We start from the raw sequence: 24,482 nt of genomic DNA, 5'->3' as shown, positions 1-24,482 counted from the left end.
TACATATAGATGGGGTAAACCCATCGGTGATAGGCTGGTGCACAGCCTTTTATCAGAAACCTCAAAAAACGGGCACATGGCTGGATAGGAAACCAATTGGTTTCTTTAGATGTGGAAATTGTTCCAGATGCCGGTACATGGCATAGTGCAAGTGGTTCTCTAGTGCGGCCAATAAAAGACGCTTCTATATCAGGGATTTTGGCAACTGTAGATCCACAGGAGTGGTCTATAAGGCTACCTGTTCATGCCCCCTGGATTATATTGAAAAAACAAGTAGGGAATTAAGAATCAGGGTTGTGAGTAGGGTTGATCAAAACGGATCGAACAAATTTAAAAATCGCATGACAGTGATTGGCTTGCTTTCTGTGACATCACAGAGGCTATAAAGGGGCATGCACGCCGACTGCCATCTTACTTCTGCCGATCGTAGCATAGGGAGAGGTTGCTGCAGCTTCATCAGAAGAAGAGATATAGTTAGGGAGGGAAAATTAACTCCGAAACTGCTTGTGCTGTAGCGTTTTCCACTATCCAACACCACCATTTGTTTGCAGGGACAGTGGAGGCTATATTTTTGTGCATCAGCTCTGTAGCTTATTAGGCTGCCTTATAAGGCTCCCTGATAGCTGCATTGCTGTTTGTACGCCGCTGTGCAAACCAACTGCCTTTTTAAAAGCAAAAATCCTGTTGCTCCTTTCTGCACAGTTATCTTGTTTATTTGTCCACACTTTTGTGTGCAGCAGTCCTTTTTATTGCTGCCATACTTTTTCTGAGATCATAGTAGGGAGATTGAAATTGTACTACAGTATAGTAAATGATAAGCACAGCCCAAGAGTGGAGGTGCCGAAGAAATAGGTGCCCAGACCTTGTGATAACTATAGGGTATATACTTGGCACACTCTCGTGGGTCTGATGCAAAAGTGTTTATTATAATACATACAGTATCACAATGTTCACAAACGATTCGGTCAACAGAGGACCTTCATAAGTGTGCTAAAAAATAAAATAAAGTGCATAGACAAATACAAAGAAAAAATTACCAAAATGAAGTATATACAAGTAATTTCATTAGGTCATATGTTGCAAATAGAACAACGGGAGAAGACATCCTAACATTATAGCTTCCATGTGACATATTGGTGATACAGAGAACGAATACATAAGGAATAGGACCTGAAAAACTTGGTATGGCAAAAAAGAGAGACAAGAGTGTATGATGGACATACGGGCAAGGGTGCTGATGTGCTGATAAGTCGCTAGATAGATGAAGGTACATACCTATAAAAGGGAGAGAAGGGGGTGGGGTTTTATGACCCAGACCCTATACAGAGACTATTGCATCTGTGGTGAGACAAAAAACATATAGGTATATATGTGCATAAATTTATAAGGGTGGGTAAGAAAGGTGACAAGATAGTGTGTAAATGTGTACATGGACGTACCAAATTTGTACCCTGAGCAGGGGATCCTGTGATTAGAGGGCTATGTGTAGGGATTCGAACTGAAATCTAAGAGTGGACCCTCTGGGTCGTGACTCTAGAGCCCCCGGGGTCGAGCGGACCAGATGGAGTCACCCCCTATACAGGGAGCGTTAGGAGCAGGACCTCGGGGGAATGGAGACACAACAGCTAGAGCCAAAGGGACGACCCAAGATAGAGACTACAGAGCTATTAGAATGACGGGGAATAATAGGAAAACAGGACTTAACTGATAAAGACAGGAACACAGGCGATGACGGGCAAGGCTGGACCACAGGACTTGGCAGGAGACGGCAGGAACACGGAACTTGGCAGGAGACGGCAGAAACACGGAACTTGGTGGAATACAGCGGGAACACGGAACTTGGCAGAAGACGGCAGGAACACGGAACTTGGTGGAAGACAGCAGGAACACGGAACTTGGTGGAACACAGCAGGAACACGGAACTTGGCAGAAGACGGCAGGAACACGGAACTTGGTGGAACACAGCAGGAACACGGAACTTGGCAGAAGACGGCAGGAACACGGAACTTGGTGGAACACAGCAGGAACACGGAACTTGGTGGAACACAGCAGGAACACGGAACTTGGCAGAAGACGGCAGGAACACGGAACTTGGTGGAACACAGCAGGAACACGGAACTTGGCTGGACAAAACACTGAAACAAAGCGAAGACTGAGCAGGGAAACAGGAATGGCGAAAGGGAGCCTAGGACATAGGGACACTGACGGCAGACAGTGCACCTACAAAGCAAAGGCGTCTTACCTAAGGAGACGCCGGGAAGAAATACCCGATGGGCGCCGCCATGTTGGGGCGGAGCCACCGGGTGGCGACCTCCCAGAGGGCTCAGCGGCGGAGGAGACGCGACTGCGCATGCGCAGGGAGACTGGACGCCGAGAGCCGGCGAAGGAGGAAGCAGAGCGGCGCTGGACAGGAGAGCGAGTGCGCCGAGGGATGTGAGAAGCCGGGTAAGTATGCACAGCGATCGTAACAGTACCCCCCTCCTTAGTCCCCCTCTTCTTAAGGCTAGAAAGGAATCTTTTCATGATGAGAGGAGCATTGATGTTCTCTCGAGGTTCCCAGGACCTCTCCTCAGGACCAAATCCCTCCCAATCAATCAAAAAGTAGGTTTTACCCCTGACTACCTTTTTGGCAAGAATATCTTTAACATTAAAGACTCCATCAGAAGTACAGAGCTGAGGAGAGGGAGAGGTAGCGGAGTGAAAGCGATTAAAGACTGCAGGTTTGAGAAGAGACACATGGAAGGCGTTGGGAATGCGCAAAGAGGCAGGCAGCTTCAACTTATAAGAGACATCATTAATGCGACTCAAGATGGGAAAAGGACCAATATAGCGGGGACCCAGTTTGCAAGAGGGAATTTAAAGCTTGATATAGCGAGAGGAAAGCCAAACTTTATCACCCGGAGAATATGGCGGAGCATCCAAACGCCTCTTGTCAGCAAACTTTTTCATATTAAGGCTAGCTCTCTCAAGAGCCACCTTGGTCTCATTCCAAATTGTAGAGAATTCCCGGGACAAGAAATCCGCTGCCGGTACCCCCGAGGAAAGAGAAACAGGAAGAGGAACGTTCGGATGTTGACCATAGACTACAAAAAAAGGAGTTTTGGAGGAAGACTCGCTGGGAAGATTGTTATATGAGAATTCGGCCCAGGGGAGAAGAGAGACCCAGTCATCTTGGTGAGCATTGGAGAAATGTCGCAGATATGTAGTCAGAACTTGATTAACTCGCTCCACTTGTCCGTTGGACTGAGGATGATAGGCGGAAGAAAAGTCCAAGTTAACCTTCAATAGACTGCAGAGAACTCTCCAAAAACGTGAGGTAAATTGTACTTCACGGTCTGAGACGATATGATGTGGAAAACCATGAAGACGGAAGATTTGGTGTAAAAAGATCTTTGCCAACTCAGGAGCGGAAGGCAGACCAGGTAAAGCGATGAAGTGAGCCATCTTAGAGAACCGATCTACAACAACCAAGATGACAGAGCAATTCGAGGAACAAGGTAGATCAGTGATGAAGTCCATAGCTATATGACTCCAAGGAACGGAAGGCACAGGCAGAGGATGCAGGAGACCGGAAGGAAGTTGCCTAGGGACTTTATTTTTTGCACAAGAAGGACAAGAAGCGATGAATTTGGTGACGTCTTGTCGGAGAGATGGCCACCAGTAGTACCGAGAGATCAGAGAAAGTGTCTTCTTGACTCCTACATGTCCTGCAATTTTGGAGGAGTGACCCCAACATAAAACTCTCTCCTTGTCTTGATTAGCCACAAGAGTCTTGCCAGGAGGAGTTGAGAACACTCTTAGAGGAGCAAGAGTGACGATCTTCGCAGGATCAATGATGTGAGCCGGAGAATCCTCAATGTCTTGAGGCTGAAAGGATCTTGAAAGAGCATCAGCCTTGACATTCTTATTTCCGGGTCGGAAATGAAGTTCAAATTCAAATCGTCTGAAGAATAAAGACCATCTGGCTTGTCGTGGATTTAGTCTTTGAGCAGACTGAATATAGGCCAGATTCTTGTGGTCTGTGTAAATGGTGAATGGATGAAGGGACCCTTCAAGGAGATAACGCCATTCCTCCAAGGCTAGCTTGATGGCCAATAGTTCTTTATCTCCTATAGAGTAGTTACGCTCAGGAGCGGAAAAGGTTTTAGAAAAAAAACCACAGGTCACCAAACGTCCGGACAAGGATCTTTGCAGAAGTACAGCTCCAGCTCCAATAGAGGATGCGTCGACCTCAAGGACAAACGGTCTATTAGCATCGGGACGATGAAGCACAGGGGCCGTAGCGAAACTTTGTTTAAGAGACAAAAAGGACTCTTCAGCCTCAGGGGTCCAAAGACTGGAGTTGACTCCCTTGTGAACTAGAGCAGAGAGTGGCTTGGTCATAGAAGAAAAATGAGGAATAAATTGTCTATAGTAGTTGGCAAAGCCAAGAAAACGTTGGATTGCTTTTGTTCCAAGAGGACGGGGCCAATTCAGGACAGCAGAAACCTTCTCTGGATCCATCTCTAAGCCAGACCTTGAGACAATATATCCAAGGAAGGGAAGGGAAGATTGTTCAAAGACGCACTTCTCAATCTTATCGAACAGATGATTCTCTCTTAGCCTTTGCAGAACACGACGGACATCTCGCCTGTGAGTGGAGAGATCCGGAGAAAAGATGAGAATGTCGTCAAGGTAAACTACGACTGAGGAGTAGAGAAGATCCCGAAATACATCGTTTGCAAATTCCTGGAAAACCGCGGGGGCGTTGCAGAGACCAAACGGCATAACTAAATATTCGTAGTGACCGTCACGAGTATTGAAAGCAGTCTTCCACTCATCACCTGCTCGAATACGAACCAGATTGTATGCGCCACGTAGATCTAGTTTGGTAAAAATTTGCACACCCCGAAGACGGTCGAAGAGTTCCGGAATGAGTGGCAGAGGATATTTGTTCTTCACCGTGATGTTGTTTAGGCCTCGATAATCAATGCAGGGACGGAGAGAACCGTCTTTCTTCTTAACGAAAAAAAACCCTGCTCCGGCCGGAGAAGAAGACTTGTGGATGAATCCTTTAGCAAGATTTTCTTGAATGTACTCAGACATAGCTTGAGTCTCAGCAGGAGAGAGAGGATAGATTCTGCCCCTGGGCGGATTAGTTCCAGGCACGAGATCTATGGGACAATCATAGAGACGGTGAGGCGGAAGCTCCTCAGCCTCCTTCTTGTTGAAGACATCAGAAAAAGCGCTGTAGACAGAGGGTAAGGCAGAAAAAGAAGAGGTAGGAGAATTAGAGGAAGATCCCACAGGACGCACCGGCAGCAGACAACGTTCCCGACAAAGCTCACCCCAGCGCAAGATATTACCATTGCGCCAATCTAAAATGGGCTCGTGGTTCCGTAACCAAGGAAGACCTAAGAGCATAGGATGAGACAGACCCGCTAAAACATAAAATGCAATTCTCTCCTTGTGCAGAGCCCCAACCTGAAGTTCCACCTCAAGTGTCACTTGAGTAATGGTCTCCTGTAAAGGTTTACCATCCACAGATGCAAGAATCACAGGAGCCTCTAAGGTTTTGACTGGAACGGAGAATTTCAAAACCTCTTCCAACCTGATAAAATTCCCTGCAGCGCCCGAATCCACATACGCATCCAGAGAAATGCCCTTGCCCGCAATATGCAACAGCACGGACAAAGTAAGGGGTTGAGAGGGATCACACACACCTAGGGAGGCCTCTCTTACCTGACCTAGGCGGAGGAGTTTTCCGGACGTTCAGGGCAAGAACGCAATAAATGAGCAGCACTCCCGCAGTAAAAACATAACCCCTGAGTGCGTCTCTCTTTACGACGTAGTTCAGACATCTTAAGACGGTCCACTTGCATAGGTTCCGGTGTGGACGCCTGAGAGGAAGCTCTAGGCTGTGGGCTGAGTGGCTTACGGGCGGCAGGAGAAGGACGAAGAAATCTCCGCTCGCGGGTGCGTTCTTGGAACCGAAGGTCAATGCGGGTAGCTAAAGAAATTAATTCCTCCAACACTGTAGGGGTGTCCCGACCAGCTAACTCATCCTTTATGCGCCCAGAGAGGCCCCGCCAGAAAGCACCTACCAAAGCCTCATTGTTCCAGCCCAAGTCAGAGGAGAGGGTGCGGAACTGAATAGTGTACTGGCCTACGGATAGCGATCCCTGCTGGAGAGAAAACAGCGCCTCAGTAGTAGAGACCAGACGTCCAGGTTCGTCAAAGACCAGACGGAAAGTCTCCAAAAATTCTGACAACCGGGAGACTAGGGGATCGTCTCGCTCCCAGAGTGGATTAACCCATGCCAAGGCGTCACCCTCCAGATGGGAAATGAGGAAAGCAACCTTGGACCGATCCATTGGGTAGTGCTGGGGCAGAAGCTCAAAATGAAGACGGCATTGGTTTAAAAATCCTCGGCAAGATTTAGGATCCCCATTGTACTGGGGCGGTTTAGCCAAGCGGGGTGGAGGGTGAGAAGCAGGAGCAGAAGTAGAAGCGGCCGTCTGGATAGAAAGCAGCCGATCGTCTATTGAAGACATATAACTAAGTATATGGGCCTGGGTGTCACGCTGCTGAGCTAACTCTTGCTGTAAGCCAATGAGTAGAGCGGCGTTGCCAGGATCAGAGGGCAGGAGCGAAGACAAGCGAGAGTCCATAGCTTTCAAAAAGGACATTATTCGGGACTGATTCTCCCGCAAAAAGAGTAGTTCTTTTTGCGCAGCAGAGGCCCCAGCGGGGTCCATGGCCTTTGCTTACTGTAGGGATTCGAACTGAAATCTAAGAGTGGACCCTCTGGGTCGTGACTCTAGAGCCCCCGGGGTCGAGCGGACCAGATGGAGTCACCCCCTATACAGGGAGCGTTAGGAGCAGGACCTCGGGGGAATGGAGACACAACAGCTAGAGCCAAAGGGACGACCCAAGATAGAGACTACAGAGCTATTAGAATGACGGGGAATAATAGGAAAACAGGACTTAACTGATAAAGACAGGAACACAGGCGATGACGGGCAAGGCTGGACCACAGGACTTGGCAGGAGACGGCAGGAACACGGAACTTGGCAGGAGACGGCAGAAACACGGAACTTGGTGGAATACAGCGGGACAGTGGCGTAGGAAGGAGGGTGCGGGGGGGGCGGTCCGCCCCGGGCGGCACAATGCTGGGGGCGGCCGGCGCTGCAGGAGAAGAAGATAAAAAAAAAAATAAAAAAAAAAAAAAAAGACGCCCCTTTAAATCTTCGGGCGGCGCCGTCCGCCGCCACGACCAGGGCCAGCTCCCCCCACCCCCGGGTCCCACCCCCGCCCCCGCCCCCCGCTCTAATACTCACCTCTCCTGGTTCCTGCGGCTTCAGCGTCCTCTGACTCTGCGACGTCTCAGAGCAGAGGGCGCGATGACGTCACTACTGTGCGCGCCGCTCTGCCTCTCTGTCCTGAGCGTCGCAGAGCCGGAGAGACGCTGACTGGCTGCACCGGACCTGCGCTGGGAACGGGAGAGGTGAGGATTTTACTTTTTTTTTTTTTTCTTTATTTCTGACTGTCTGGGGCTGGGGCAATGCTGGAGACCATGGGGCAGAATGCTGGACACACTGGGGCAATACAGGAGACCATGGGGCAGATTGCTGGACACACTGGGGCAATACAGGAGACTATGGGGCAGATTGCTGGACACACTGGGGCAATACAGGAGACCATGGGGCAGATTGCTGGACACACTGGGGCAATACAGGAGACCATGGGGCAGATTGCTGGACACACTGGGGCAATACAGGAGACTATGGGGCAGATTGCTGGACACACTGGGGCAATACTGGAGACCATGGGGCAGAATGCTGGACACACTGGGGCAAAACTGGAGACCATGGGGCAGAATGCTGGACACACTGGGGCAATACTGGAGACCATGGGGCAGAATGCTGGACACACTGGGGCAATACTGGAGACCATGGGGCAGAATGCTGGACACACTGGGGCAGTACAGGAGACTATGGGGCAGAATGCTGGACACACTGAATACTGGAGACCATGGGGCAGATCTCAGGACACATTGAGGCAATGCTGGAGACCCTGGGGCAGACTTCTGGACATACTGGGGCAATACTGGAGACCATGGGGCAGATTGCTGGACACACCGGGGCAATACTGGAGACCATGGGGCAGAATGCTGGACACACTGGGGCAATACAGGAGACCATGGGGCAGATTGCTGGACACACTGGGGCAATACTGGAGACCATGGGGCAGAATGCTGGACACACTGGGGCAGTACAGGAGACTATGGGGCAGAATGCTGGACACACTGGGGCAATACTGGAGACCCTGGGGCAGATTGCTGGACACACTGGGGCAATACTGGAGACCCTGGGGCAGATTTCTGGACACATTGAGGCAATGCTGGAGACCCTGGGGCAGACTTCTGGACACACTGGGGCAATGCTGGACACTGGGGCAGATTGCTGGACACACTGGGGGTAATATGTTGGACACACTGGGGCAGACTGCTGGACACACTGGGGAAAGGCTGGACACTGGGGCAGATTGCTGGACACACTGAGGGCAGATTGCTGGACACACTGGGGGTAATATGCTGGACATACTGGGGCAGATTGCTGGACACACTGGGGGTAATATGCTGGACACACTGGGGCAGATTGCTGGACAACATGGGGGTAATATGCTGGACACACTGGGGCAGATTGCTGGACAACATGGGGGTAATATGCTGGACACACTGGGGGCAGGACTTGAGGCATGGGCAGAATGTAGATACGGGGCATGATTGGAGACACGGGGCAGGATTGGATCATGGGGCAGGACGGATACGATGGAGGCTGGTGGGGCAGGATGGGGAGATCATATGGGGTAGAATGGATACTCATGAGGGCAGGATACGACAACATATGGCTGGAGCCAGGAATGAGATAAACAGGGCCAGGGTGGGGAATATTATTACCATAGGGGATAATTAAGGGATATTGTTACTGCAGTGATGTATTTATTTTATTTTTTGAGTATACTGTTTTAAATGGGGGGGCGGTCCTGTTACTGTGCAGAGTGACACTATATCACCTTTTTTTCTTCATGTGGTGTAATGTAGAAGTTGTGAAAAATTAAGTAATGTGTTCTGCAAGCGGAGCTCGAGATAACTGTGTTATTTCCTGCAGAAACGAGTCCTGGCTGGAAGGAATGATGGCGGTCTGTGCTGGATGAAAGATGAAGGACTTCACCTAGAGACGTCACTGGTGAGTCAGTGTTACCTATACACTGACACTATACACTGTATACTATATAGAGGTCCTGTGTATAATGTCACCAGTGATCTCTGTATTACCTCTACACAGACACTGCATACTAAGTACAGATCTCCTGTGAATACTGGCACTTATGGTGATAGTATTGTGGTTTTTTTTTTATTACTGATCAGTATTGTAGTATTCAGTCACTATGTGGTGGTAATATGTGGTCTGGAAATGGTGCGGTGGTATTTGTCCCTTGTATGTAGTATTATTCGGTCACTATGTGGCCTGGTCATGGTGTGGTGGTATTAAGTCACAGGTGTGGCATGTGGGGGTGACACCATTAGGCCCAGTTTAAGTTCTACAAAACAGGAAAACCATTTTTGGTAACCTTTGTGTGTATTGAGCTGGGGGGGGGGGGATGGGGGGGGGGGCGCCAAACTCGGGAACAGCCCCGGGCGGCAAAAGCTCTAGCTACGCCTCTGCAGCGGGAACACGGAACTTGGCAGAAGACGGCAGGAACACAGAACTTGGTGGAAGACAGCAGGAACACGGAACTTGGTGGAACACAGCAGGAACACGGAACTTGGCAGAAGACGGCAGGAACACGGAACTTGGTGGAACACAGCAGGAACACGGAACTTGGCAGAAGACGGCAGGAACACGGAACTTGGTGGAACACAGCAGGAACACGGAACTTGGTGGAACACAGCAGGAACACGGAACTTGGCAGAAGACGGCAGGAACACGGAACTTGGTGGAACACAGCAGGAACACGGAACTTGGCTGGACAAAACACTGAAACAAAGCGAAGACTGAGCAGGGAAACAGGAATGGCGAAAGGGAGCCTAGGACATAGGGACACTGACGGCAGACAGTGCACCTACAAAGCAAAGGCGTCTTACCTAGGGAGACGCTGGGAAGAAATACCCGATGGGCGCCGCCATGTTGGGGCGGAGCCACCGGGTCGCGACCTCCCAGAGGGCTCAGCGGCGGAGGAGACGCGACTGCGCATGCGCAGGGGGACTGGACGCCGAGAGCCGGCGAAGGAGGAAGCAGAGTGGCGCTGGACAGGAGAGCGAGTGCGCCGAGGGATGTGAGAAGCCGGGTAAGTATGCGCAGCGATCGTAACACTATGACCAGCCGATCTATAGGAAAATAAGTCCTATTAGGGTAGCTCCAAATAGTGCATACCGCATCAACGTCCTGTTAGGATAGTGCCAAGCGGTGTGCGCTGCCAATGGGCGCTGTAATATTGCACTTACCAAGCCATAAGTATGGCTGGAGAGAAAGAGACAGACGCGGTATCCGCCGCGGATCTACTGGCAATGGTACATAGTCCACATGTGTGAGTTTACAAAGCCCAGGGCGCGCGCTCCGGCTGGGGACTATACCGGAAGTAGCCGACTGGAAGTGACGTGCACAGTGCACGTAAAGTGTGATCGCTGATGCTGCGTGCGGTCCACAGAGGAGGGGGTGGTGTCTGGTGCGTTCCAGGAGGTGTGGCTCCTGCGCATCTCCGTGGTGAGGGTGAAGTGGAGTATAGAAGTAATGCATGCAATATCAGTATGGACGGCTCTGTAAATAGAAAAGGAAAATTAGTAATAAATACATAACGGTGTATGGCTACTAAGGTAGAGGGGGAAGGGAGGACCCACATGTATAGATAAAGCTCAGACCAATTCTATGTAAATACACACAGGGAGAGTATATATCTTGTATGGCATAAATAGGCAATGATATATCAGACATAAAAGAGAGAAATGTACCAATTAATGCTGTGTGAAACCTTTCACATAAAAGAATGCAGGTCATAGTCTTTATTCAAACCCTCGGGGCTCAAGGTATTGAGTATGTGAATCCAAAAGGCTTCTCTGCGTTTGAGTATAGCAACGTGGTCGCCGCCACGGCGGGGGGGAGTTACATGTTCAATCACCTGAAAGCGTAGCTGTGCCACATTGTGTCCTTTGGAGGAGAAGTGGTGCGGTATCGGAAGTAATAAATTATTGCATCTAATCGTAGATTTATGCTTCGATATTCTGTCCTTAATGGCCTGGGTGGGTGGTTGCGAGCTGGTACTGATGGTGGTGGTGGTGCATCTGGTGATAGTGGCAAAAGCACAATAGCACCTAAGGCTGGAGGTGTTGAGCCAGCGTCAACGTTTGGCTACACAAGGCCTCGAAGGCTCCCTTATCTGGGAGTAGGAAAATTGTTTTAAAGCCGGATAAGTAGGAAAAAGTTTTGGCTTTCCTTGCTGACTCAGCCTATAGCTCTTTCGCCTCCTCTTCAGAAAGTTCCAAATATAAATGCAGCAAGTCGTCAGTGGATGCTCCCGGTCAGGGACAAGACATTTACTTGTGTCCTTCACCCAAACCAAAAGTGAAGGATGCGTCAGGCGACACTACAGGTTACTCCATGGAGCTCTTTACACATACCGTGCCTGGGTTAGAACGGGAAATTGTTAACTGCCCATTACAAGATGAATCGGACATGGAGTGCACTGATGCACAGCCACAGCGATATTATCATGCTGTTCCATTGATTCAGATCACTACATTGCCCTCACAGTGTACTGAGCCAGAATCTGACCCTGATGAGACTATGGTGCCCCATCCCGAACGCTATAGCACCTTACACGGTGACACAGAGGAAGGTGCACATGACATTGAAGAGGAGGTGATAGATGACCCAGTTGTTGTCCCAGATTGGCAGCCATTGGGGGTAGAGGGTGCCGCTGCGAGTAGCTATGAAGCGGAGGAGGATGATCCGCAGCAGCCATCTACTTCGCAACAGCTGTCATCTGGCAGGCCCGTATCAGGCCAAAAACATTTGTCAGAAACAGTTTTAGGACAGTGTGACCATCCGGTGAAAGTAGCACAGCGTGCAATGCCTGAAAAGGTATTCCATAGTAGGAAGAGTGCAGTGTGGGAATTTTTTAACCAAGATCCGAATGATCAGTCAAAAGTTATCTCTAAGAAATGCTCAAAGACCTTTAGCAGAGGGAAGAATCTTCAAAATTTAAATACAACGTGCATGCTAAGACATTTAACCAGCATGCACTTGCAAGCCTGGACTAACTAACAAACGTACCGTACTGTTGGTGCACCTGCTCAGAATGAAGGTAGTCAGCAACGCTACATTGCTTCCCTCGCTGTAAGCCCACCGGTTAGGACACCACCAGCAGCAAATGTGGAGGTATTGTCGCAAGTCCAAAGCAGTCAGGGAATCACAAGGTTATTGGTAGGAAACACTGTATGTAGGCCAACATCGAGAATACCATCACCAACCCTCTCTCAATCCGCCATGTCAAGCTCCACCACCGCTAGTTCCACCATATGCACCTCTCCAGTCCAGCTCACCCTACAAGAGACTCTCGTTAGGAAAAGAAAGTACTCATCCTCTCATCCGCGTACACAGGGTTTGAACGCCCACATTGCTAGACTAATTTCATTAAAGATGATGCCCTACCGGTTGGTTGAAACTGAAGCTTTCAAATCCCTGATGGCCCACGCAGTACTACGCTGTGACCCACCCAGTCGGCACTTCTTTGCGAGAAAAGATCGCATTGTTCATGCACTTAGGCAATCAGTCAGTAGAAAGGTGCACCTCACAACAGATGCATGGACCAGTAGGCATGGCCAGGGACGTTACGTGTCCATCACGGCACACTGGGTTATTGTGGTGGATGCAGGGTCCACAGGGGACAGCCATAGTGGGACAGTTCTGCCGAGCCCATGGTCTAGGAAACAGTTTGCTGTAGGTGTTCGCCACTCCTCCTCTTCCTGTAGAAGTGAAAGCTCATCCACAGAGTGCAGTCGCACGACCACTCCATCCGCAGCTGCCAGTGTTGCACACGAGGTGTCCCATTATCGAACAGCTAGTGGTAAGCGTCAGCAGGCTGTGTTAGAAATGAAGTGTTTGGGCGACAGACACACCACGGAAGTACTGGCCGAGTACTTGCAGCAACAAACTCAGTCATGGCTGGGCAGTGTACATCTTGAGGCAGGCAAGGTAGTCAGTGATAACGGTAGGAATTTTATGGCTGCAAAAGCCGTTTCAGAACTGAAACACATACCTTGCCTGGCTCACACCTTGAACCTGGCGGTGCAGTGCTTCCTCAAAATTTATCTGTTGTTACCAGCCCTGCTCCTGAAGGTGGGAAGACTTTGCTTGCACATCCGCCAGTCGCCCATACACTCCAGCCGTATGCTGAACCATTAGCGATCGCTGAATCTTCCCCAGCACCGCCTAATAATAGACATTGCAACAAGGTGGAACACCACACTGCACATGGTTCAGAGGCTGTGCGAACAGAGGCATGCTGTAATTAATTTGTGGGAGGATACACATACACGGGCAGGCAGTTGGATGGCAGACATGGAGTTGTCTGGTGTGCAGTGGTCGAAGCTCCAAGACCTCTGTCAAGTCCTTCAGTGTTTTGAGGAATGCACATGGCTGGTAAGTGCAGACGACGCCATCATAAGCATCAGCATCCCACTAATGCATCTGATGATGCAAAGTTTGATGCACATTAAGGAGCTGGCGTCTGCAGCCGAGGAGGAGGGAAGCCTTGATGACAGTCAGCCATTGTCTGCTCAGGGAACTCTCCTGGACGAGGTGGCGGGCGAAGAGAAGGAGGAGGATGATGATGGGGATGAATATTTATGGGAGGAGTATGCTTCTCAGGGCTGGCCTGCCTCCTGGATCCACGATATAAAGGAAAGTTACAAAATATCATACCACATGAGAACCTTGAGCAAATATTGGCTACCAAACAAGCAACTCTTGTAGACCGTTTGGTTCAGGCATTCCCAGCACACAGCAGCGGTGATGGTTCTCACACGAGCCATAGGGGCAACATGGCAGAGGTGTTGGAGGTGCACAAATCCAAAATGGCGTTGGACAGAGGGGTTTTATGACCAGGTTGTGGAGTGATTTCGCAATGACCGCTGACACGACAGGTACTGCTGCATCGATTCAAAGTGACAGGAGACAGCATTTGCCCAGTATGTTTATGAACTACTTTTTCTCCCTTATCGATGTTCTCCCTCACAGGTCATTCCCCTTTGATTACTGGGCATCTAAAATAGACACCTGGCCTGAATTGGCAGAATATGCATTACAGGAGCTCGCTTGCCCTGCTTCTAGTGTGCTATCAGAAAGAGTCTTCAGTGCTGCTTGTTCAATACTGACCGAAAAAAGGACACGTCTGGCTACCCAGAATGTTGATGATCTAACCTTCATTAAAATGAACCAATCATGGATTTCAAATTATTTTGTCTTGCTTTTGGCCTCCTCTTACTGACTTCACCAATTCCACCATTTGCAGCTGCTGAATGTCCACCATAGGCCATTTTTATACCTCCCTAAATGGGCTGACTCCCCCCACAGGGCCGTGATCACCACCTGGGACAAGCACCCGTGCGAGTGCCGTTTGCCTGGACAGGTGGGTGTGCCCACTCTTGGGCGACGGCACTGGCACAGGGTCCCTCATAGTACAATGAAGTGTCTCTGACAGTGGTGGTGCACAACCAACATCAGACACACCGTCGTAATATGAGGGGCCCTGTGCCAGTGCCGCCGCCCACGAGAGAGTGTTCCCCCCCCAACTCGAACAGTGCTCTACCACTTGCAATACTTACCTCTCCCTGCTCCACCACTGTGTAGTCTGTGCTGTTAAATCCTTCAATGGCACTGCCAATACAAATTTGTTGAAATGATAGATGATAGTTAAAATATACAGGGGCCCTGGTCTCCATTTAGACCAGTTAATACTTTGCGCCTACTACCACTGTCTGCTACTCAGCCCACCCCAGTACCTAGGTATACCTCCTGTTTAGTCCTGTTACCAATTTTGAACTGCTTTTAGCCTACTTTTTTATTTTGGGCCTATATCTGTGTTTCCTGCTCATCCTGCCCATTGCCCAGCCACTGCTAGATGAGTCTGCTGGTACATTGACCAAGACCACTACATTCCCCTTGTACTCTACACAGCCAGAATCTGATCCTGCTGAAAGTCAGGTTCCCCTTCCCGCATACTATACCACCTTACACGGGGACAAAGAGGAAGATGCAGATGAAAGTGCAGGTTCCTTCATCAGGTGGGGGGGCATACTCTTTGGCACTGGCACATGGCCCATCATAGTACGCAAAAGTGTCTCTGGCAGTGGGAGGCGCCACCCACCGTCAAACACACCGCTGTACTATGAGGGGGCCCCATGCCAGTGCCAACTAGTGGGCCCCACTGCTTGCTCAGGATCACAGCACTTGCAAAGTTGAAATACTTACCTCTCTCTGCTCCACCACCGTGACGTATTCCGCATTTCCTGGTCCCACAAAAATCTTGAGCCAGCCCTACCCCCCGCAGCTTTAGCCAAATGACCCCCTGTTTTCAATGCCTAGCTATTATTATAAAGTAAATTAAGATTGACAAGCTTAAGAAAAAAGAATTGATGTTTTTGGAATTAAAATGGGCACTGTAAGTGTTTTCCTGTCCTCCACTCACTGCCAACTTTGATTCCCCATTGACTTGCATTGGGTTTCGTGTCTCAATCTGCCCCCGACTTCGCAATAATCGGCCGATTTCACCCGACCCGACTTTTGACAGAATCGGGTGTCGTGAAACCCGACTCGATCCTAAAAAAGTAAAAGTCGCTCAACTCGAGTTGTGAGCACTTGGGGGACATTAGGAACTAAAGGGATACTGCCATTGCCCGTCATGTGAATGAAATATTTTGTGGCCATCTGGAGGAGATCTTCTTTTGTATGATTGAGCTGATAAGACCAAAACCAAGAGGGGAGACCTTGACAAGGATATTTTGAAACGTAAGGCAGAGTGGATTTTTAGGATGCAATCTGTGGCACCAGGGGGGTTTAAATGAATCCCTTACATATGCATGCTTCTTGTAGAACAATTATTCTTCACTTCTCACCTTTTGCTACCTGGTTGCAAATGCTATGTATGTGTCTTAGGTGGCCCTTCGGTCCCGATGGGGGATCTGGTTTCAGACCTCATGCTCTAATCTTGATATTATTTCAAGCACCAATTATTGTATACTATACAGGTATCTGCTATTTCCTAATAGAATTATTTTGGATCAGATAGACTTTTCCACTGTGACATAGGGTCTTGATAAAGTTACTTTGGTCAGCATAGACATTTGGCAGGGGACGAATCATTATTATCTTATAGTGCCATATATAAAAGGATCTGTTTATTTAAGAAAAGGCTTCATAGTACTTAGATACTTAGATGCAGTACCATATTATATTTATCCTTATCTATTATTATCTTCTGTATATAACCCAACAAGATGTTAGATACATTAGAGGCTGGGCGCTCATAAATAAAAGAATTTTCGCCTAAGGCAAGCGCTCGGATATGTCCCATATGCCAATGGAGTTAGACACTGTTTCTTATTTGTAAAGAAGCTCTGTGACATTATACAAGGCGCCTGTGCACTGAGAAGGCTATCAGAAAGTGGTGCATGCGCATTTAAATGTACGCTGGCTTTAGTGCTTATCAAGAAATAGCCAGTATGCCAAGGAAACAGAGCGATGTGGCGTGTGAGCGCTGCAGATTTCGATTATTAACACTTATCAACATAATGACGTGGTATGTCTACAGCGAAGCGCCAACTTACCAACGGCACAGGCACACTATGGTACTTGGCAAAAAGTGGTGTCTGGTCCACGCTATAGCGGTGGACACACCTCCTTCCAACAGGAAGTCGCATGACGTCTACCTACGTAGTGCAGGAGGTTGTTTGCGTTCCAGGATTGGAACGCACAGCGCATCCACATGTATCTGTTCCATCTAGTCTCTTAACTTTGAGAATATGACACTACATAAAGATCCTATAGAGCCGTGGAACTTGGGAATAGACCATGGCAATGGACACTTGAAGTAAATCATTTATTATAAGAGACTTATATCGGTATTACATCCGGTGCATTATGGGAGAATGGGTGTGCTCTGAATGGGGACAGGGATTGGACCTTTCCACTTCAAGGTGGGATATTTAAAAAGGCCCTACGCGGGTCCAGACAGGTCTTTCCTCTCATCATGACACCTCATATCCATTGATTAGCTGGCTCTGCTTTGTGTGCCTCCTGATGAACCGTATAAACCCCAACTGTGTTTATTGATTTTTTCATTTGTTTTTTTATAGCCACTGTAGGGGTTCCACTCACTCAGCTGCGACGGCTGACACTCAGGAGGCATGTTCCTTTAAAGTTCACTGGGTTTATTGCTTCATAAACCATATGGCAAAACAACAGAAAGCAAATAGCCTTTGGTTCAGGCAAAGGAAAACAAGTGTCCAGTTCGTCCGGCTCAGTCCTGAAGCCGTAACACACTCAGGATGGTTTCACCTCCACACATATCTGCTGTGTAAAGCATTAGCCAGTCTTATATAGAGCTAACCACACCCAGTAACCCATCACATGATTAGACATGTGGTCTGACATCACCACAGGTCCTGAAATACATATATACAAGATTATGTGCAAGAAAGAAATACTCCGGGCTACATTATAGCAACAAGGCACTTATGTGGCACATACCTCCCATCGACTACACACCCTTTAGCCATGCTACATACCTCCCCCCTCTGCCTAAAGCCGTGGGGCTTGGCACTTTCCCCCACTAAACAAGGGATTCTTGATAGGGCATCCGCATTACCGTGCAGCTTTCCGGCCCTATGTTCCACATGGAAACTGAAGTCCTGCAGGGCTAAGAACCAACGGGTGACTCTAGCATTTCTACCCTTTGTTTCCCTCATCCACCTAAGTGGGGCATGGTCGGATATCAGTCTAAATTTACGTCCCAGCAGATAGTACCGTAATGTGTCCACTGCCCATTTTATGGCCAAGCACTCCTTCTCAACGACTGAGTAGTTCTTTTCAGATGAGGACAGCTTCCTACTCAGATAGAGAACAGGATGCTCCTCCCCATGTAGTTCTTGGGAAAGGACTGCTCCCACCCCAACATCTGAGGCATCTGTCTGAAGAATAAACTCTTTCTTGAAGTTTGGGGCCATCAGAACGGGTTGCTTACATAAAGCCTCTTTCATTTCTTGGAAGGCTGAATCTGTTTCTTCGGACCACTTAACCATTACTGATTTTGTCACTTTTAGCAGGTCAGTCAGAGGCGCAGCCATCGTGGCGAAGTTTGGGATGAACCTCCTGTAATATCCCACGATTCCCAGGAAGGCTTTAACTTGCTTGTTGGAAACTGGTTTTGGCCATGTTTGAATTGCCTCCACTTTACTGATTTGGGGTTTTATTTCTCCATGACCCACTATGTATCCAAGGTACTTAGCTTCTTCTTTACCCAAGGCACACTTCTTCAGGTTTATTGTAAATCCGGCCTCTCTTATAGCATCAAACACCGCTTGGACTTTCTCCAGATGACTCTCCCAGTCCGGGCTAAAGATGACGATATCATCTAGGTACGCAGCAGCGTAGGCCTTATGGGGTGCAAGGACTCTATCCATAGCCCTCTGGAAGGTCGCCGGAGCTCCCTGTAGGCCAAACGGCATCCGGACATACTGGAAGCATCCATCAGGTGTCGAAAAGGCCGTCTTCTCCTTGGCTTCCTGTGCCATGGGGATCTGCCAATACCCCTTTGTCAAATCCAAGGTGGATATATATCTGGCATGCCCAAGCCTTTCGATGAGCTCATCAACGCGGGGCATGGGATAAGCGTCAAACTTGAAGACATCATTCAACTTCCGATAGTCGTTGCAAAACCTCCACTCTCCATCAGGTTTTGGGACCAGGACAATTGGGCTCGACCAACCGCTCTTGGATTCCTCAATGACTCCAAGCTTCAACATACGCTTCACTTCCTTGGAGATAACGTCTCGACGAGCCTCAGGAATACGATAGGGCTTCACGTTCACCCGCACATGTGGCTCTGTCAGAACCTCGTGCTCTATGACCTTCGTGTGTCCTGGCAACTCTGAAAACAGGTCCCTGTTTTCCTGGAGTAACTCCCGGCACTGCTGTTTCTGGGTCTTCGATAGCGTCTCTGCTATAGTGACCGCTCCAACCTCACCTTCTGGGTTGCTTAACAACGATGGAGTTACTGTCGGCTCTCTCTCTTGCCACGGCTTGATGAGGTTGACATGGTAAACTTGGAATGGTTTCCGTCTTCCTGGTTGGTGAATTTTATAATTTACCTCACCAAGTTTCTCGACAACCTCATATGGCCCTTGCCATTTGGCCAAGAACTTGCTTTCCACCGTCGGAACTAACACAAGAACTCGGTCTCCCGGATTGAACTGCCTCACTCTTGCAGAACGGTTGTAGACCCTGGCCTGAGCTTCTTGTGCCTGGAGAAGGTGATCTTTCACGATAGGCATCACCTTTGCAATCCTCTGCTGCATCAGGGCCACATGCTCAATGACGCTTCTGTGGGGCGTGACTTCGGCTTCCCAGGTTTCCTTGGCTATATCCAGGAGTCCTCGTGGATGTCGGCCATATAGAAGCTCAAACGGTGAGAACCCTGTGGAGGCCTGTGGAACTTCACGAATGGAAAACATCAGATAGGGTAAGAGACAATCCCAGTCTCTACCGTCTTTCTCTATAGCTTTTCTCAGCATGCTCTTCAGTGTCTTGTTAAATCTCTCAACAAGACCATCTGACTGGGGATGGTACACCGAGGTCCTCAACTGGGAGATTTTCAGGGCTTTGCATAACTCCCTCATCACCTTGCTCATGAAAGGTGTACCCTGGTCAGTCAGGATCTCCTTTGGCAGACCTGTCCGGGAAAAGACATGGACCAACTCACGGGCTATGCTCTTGGAGGAAGAATTTCTCAAGGGAATTGCCTCAGGATAGCGTGTGGCATAGTCCAGGATGACTAATATATACTGATGGCCCCGAGCTGATTTAACTAAGGGACCGACCAAGTCCATGGCAATTCTCTCGAACGGTACCTCAATAATGGGCAGTGGCACAAGGGGGTTCCGGAAATGAGGAGTGGGAGCAGTTAGCTGACATGTAGGGCAGGACCTGCAATAGTTCACTATTTCCCGGTGACACCCAGGCCAATAGAACCTCTGCATAACCCGTTCCTGCGTTTTTTCCACCCCTAGGTGTCCACCCAAGATATGTGAATGGGCCATGTCCAACACCTTCCGCCTATACGGACCCGGCACTAGCAACTGCTCTACCAACTCCTTCCTTATTTTTGTGACCCGGTACAACAACTCCCCACTCATCAGAAAATGGGGAAATCTTGTGTCTGCCCCCGGCTCCTGTACCACCCCGTCAATAACTGTGACATTATTAAAGGCTTCCCTCAGAGTGGGGTCCCTATGTTGGGCAGTCCCAAAATTTTCACCGGATACCTCTAACTCCAGAATGTCAGATGCAGGGGACACTTCCTCCTCATCCCCAACCAGAACACAAAAAGGAAACCTGTCTGTCTCTGGGTGTGGCGACACCCCTCCAGGGTGCATTGGTTCCCTACTCTTGTTAGGGAGCTCAGAACCTTTCCCCCACAAATCCCAAAACAAACAGAAATCCCGGCCAATAATTATAGGGTTCAACAAGTCCTGAACGACGCCGACTTTGTGGGATTCAGTGCCACATGCCGTTTCAATGTCCACCCTGGCCATAGGGTAGTCCTTTGCATCACCATGTATGCACCGCACACCAACCTTCTTTCCCGGGAGCAGGTGAAGAGGAAAAGTGGCCCTCACCAGGGTCACTAGGCTCCCCGAGTCTAACAGTGCCATTACTGCTCGACCGTTCACCTTTACGGGACACGCTTGAGGTCCCTCGTTGGGCAGAGAGTTCACACTGCAGGCTGGATACGCAAAGTATGAACAAGGGCGTCCCATGCTGCAGTCCATCTGCTCAGTGGTTTGGGAACAACGGGCAGCTATATGTCCTGGCCTGTGGCACTTCCAACAAATAATATCACCCGTGGGGACCTTGGGCACCACCTCCCCCGCCCTTTGTGACCTTGGACGCACCACCCCTTTTTGGGACTCAGCTGCCTTCTGGGACCCCCAGTATGGCATGGGCTGCCTCCCGAAGGAGCCTTCCAACCCTTGGTATCTCTCAACCAGTCCGATCAGCTCGTCGGCATTCTGGGGATCACCATACCTAATAGGAATATACTCACCCTCGGACGCGCCCTGCTTCTTTCCGGCAGCCTTCCTTCCTAAGAATCAGCCCTTCCAGGACCTTCGGTGACGTCGCGGTGACGTCGCGGCTTGTGATTGGTCGCGCGAGCGGTCACATGGGCGGCCGAGCGGCCAATCACAAGCCGTGACATCACCGCAAGGTCCTGGAAGGCTGATTCTAAGGAAGGAAGGTTCCCGGTTAGTACCAGGGCGCGTCAGAGGGTAAGTATTGCGATATTTTTTATTTTAATTCTTTATTTTACACTAAAATATGGATCGCAGGGCCTGAAGGAGAGTTTCCGCTCCTTCAGACCCTGGGAACCATGGAAACCCAATGCACTGCATTGGGTTTCAGGTTTCGGCCGACCCCGACCCCCACTTTTTTATAGGATCGGCCGATTTCACTCGACTCGTTTCGTGAAACCCGACCCGATCCTATAAAAGTAAAGGTCGCTCAACCCTAATGCTCACCTCTCCGGCGGCCCCTGGACATCACGCTGGTAACCGGCCGGCTTCTTTGTTTAAAATGAGCACCTTCAGGACCTGCGAATGACGTCGCAGCTTCTGATTGGTCGCGTGCCGGTCACATGGGCGGCATGCGACCAATCAGAAGCCGTGACATCATTCGCAGGTCCTGAAGGCGCTCATTTTAAACAAAGAAGCCGGACGGTTACCAGCGTGATGTCCAGGGGCCGCCGGAGAGGTGAGCATATCAATATTTTTTATTTTAATTCTTTATTTTACACATCCCTATTGATCCGATACCGATACCCAATACCACAAAAGTATCGGATCTCGGTATCGGAATTCCGATACCGCAAGTATCGGCCGATACCCGATACTTGCGGTATCGGAATGCTCAACACTACTGATCATACATTTTCACCTGCCGCAGCTGCATGTGCCGCAGCAGTGTGACTGGCAACACACCATGGCGAGGCCAACAAAAAGGTTTCAGTCGTGCATGGGTTGTGCCACTCACACAGCCTTGGAACATGCTGTTGCAGTGCCTGAAAAAAAGCAGATCATCAACCGCACACCAGGAAGACGGGTGCAGATGCAAGTATTTGGAACGTGTTCAGCTTGCCAACGAGGGAGCCGATCTTGTTTGGCACACGGAGACACGGTCCGCAAAAAAACAATGGCATCTGAAATGATGCATTGATTTTAATGGATCTACGTGTGTCAGTGTCTCCGGTACGTGAGGAAACTGTCACCTCACGTACTGGAGACACTGACGTGTGAAACAGGCCAAATAAGTGTTTGTCAACACCTCATGCAGCAATGAGAGACACCCAAAAAAAAGGCAAAATAAAAATTGTTAAATTTGTATCTTACATTGCATATATATGAGGTGTTTGGAACACAAGATATGTGTAGACGGCGCACGGTGTGAATTGCGGAGAAGTATACTGCCCAATAAAAACACAAATTGTTGGAAAAGTTTAAAGTTTTATTTGGGGAAACAGGAAAAAAGGTGGGAAATAAAACTATGGGGTATCAACCTCAGCTACCATGGGTGAGTGGTAAGTCTCTGATTTGGAGTGGGGAGAGGAAGAGGAGGAGGATGTGGAGGCATATTCCAAAAGGCTAGAGGGCAAATCAAAGCCCTCAATGTACGCTGGCGACGAGACAGCAACCTCTGTAGGGGAGGGAGGAGGCAAAACAAGTCTAACACTTGTTCTCGACTGGCTCTGGCTGCTCCTGCTCCGGCTCGACCCCAGCCGAGATCTGGGTGTTTGTGTTGGAGCAGCCTGAGCATAAGATGATGATGAACTGGTAGTCTTCCTCCTCTTTTTTTGTCTCATTGCACCTTCCACAGCATGACGGGTACTGGAGGTTGAGGGCCTGGCAGGAGCAGGAGTCGGCGTCGCGATGTCACGGTGTCTGTGGTGTCGTCCCTCCGCACGCGGACCTTGGTTGGATGGCTGGAGCGGCTCTGCAGCAGGAGTCGGAGTCATGCTATCCAGCGATGGTACTATGGGCATTGTAGTCGCTGACTGCATTCTCCGAGCCTGCTGCAGAGCCCTCACGTAGGCAGTGTTGCAGGCCTGCATCACCGAAATCTGGAGTTCCGGCGTAAGGTGATCCACCATGCCCTTAGCAATGGTTCTAAAAAAATGTTTGGCCGGCCTCGAGAGCTCGGATTCCATTTTTTCAAGGCGCCGGTCGATATTGGACAGAGCAGTGTCCATTCTATCGCCCAGCGCCTTGAAACAATTCTGGAACACCGTGCCCAAATGCAAAAATTCGGGCATTAGCGGCCTGTCCGAGGCCCGCTGACGCTGACGGGAATACCCGAAAGAAGGAGCGCCAGAGGCCTCGGGCAGGGGAACACCTGATGGACCGGCTGCCGGATCACCAGAAAGTGAATTGAAGTGTTAAGTCTGAAGAACCAGCATTGTTGAATTGCAGTGGTGAGCCTGAAGAACCTGGAGTGGAGAATTGCAGTGATGAGGCTAAACAATACCTGGCAGTGGAGAATTGCAGTGTTGAGGCTGAAGAACCGGGAGTGAAGAATTGCAGTATTGAGGATGAAGAACATGCATTAGTGAATTGCAGTGGTGAGCCTGAAGAATCTGGAGTGGAAATTTGAAGTGTTGATTCTAAAGAACACCTGGCAGTGGAGAATTGCAGCTTTGAGGCTGAAGAACCAAAAGTGAAGAATTGCATTGTTTAAGCAGCTGACTAATACCTACAGTTCCCATTATTGGGAACTGGGTCTCCTATACTGTTTGGCTATGCGGTAAATGGAAGGCCTGCCCTGCCCCAAAGTTACATGCACCCCAATCACCCTTGGAACAGACATCCTGTATGGCCACATGAAACCAAAGTTCCCATTATTATGAATTTGGCAGTTCAAAACTGTTTGCTTATGCATTGAATGCAAGGCCTGCCCTGCACCAAAGTTACACACAGACCAACAACCCTTTGAACAGACATCATGGATGGCCACATGAAAACAAAATTCCCATTATTAGGAATTTTGTACTACCATACTATTAGAATGCAAGGCATGCCTTGCACCAAAATAACACGCAACCCAATAAGCCTTGGAAGAGATGTAGAGGTGGGCCTCCTGAAAACAATGTTCCCATTATTATGAAGTGGGTCTCCC

The sequence above is a fragment of the Ranitomeya imitator genome, chromosome 6, assembly GCF_032444005.1.
Source record: "Ranitomeya imitator isolate aRanImi1 chromosome 6, aRanImi1.pri, whole genome shotgun sequence".
Classification (NCBI taxonomy): Eukaryota; Metazoa; Chordata; class Amphibia; order Anura; family Dendrobatidae; genus Ranitomeya; species Ranitomeya imitator.
Note: the sequence above shows the minus strand (reverse complement) of the source record.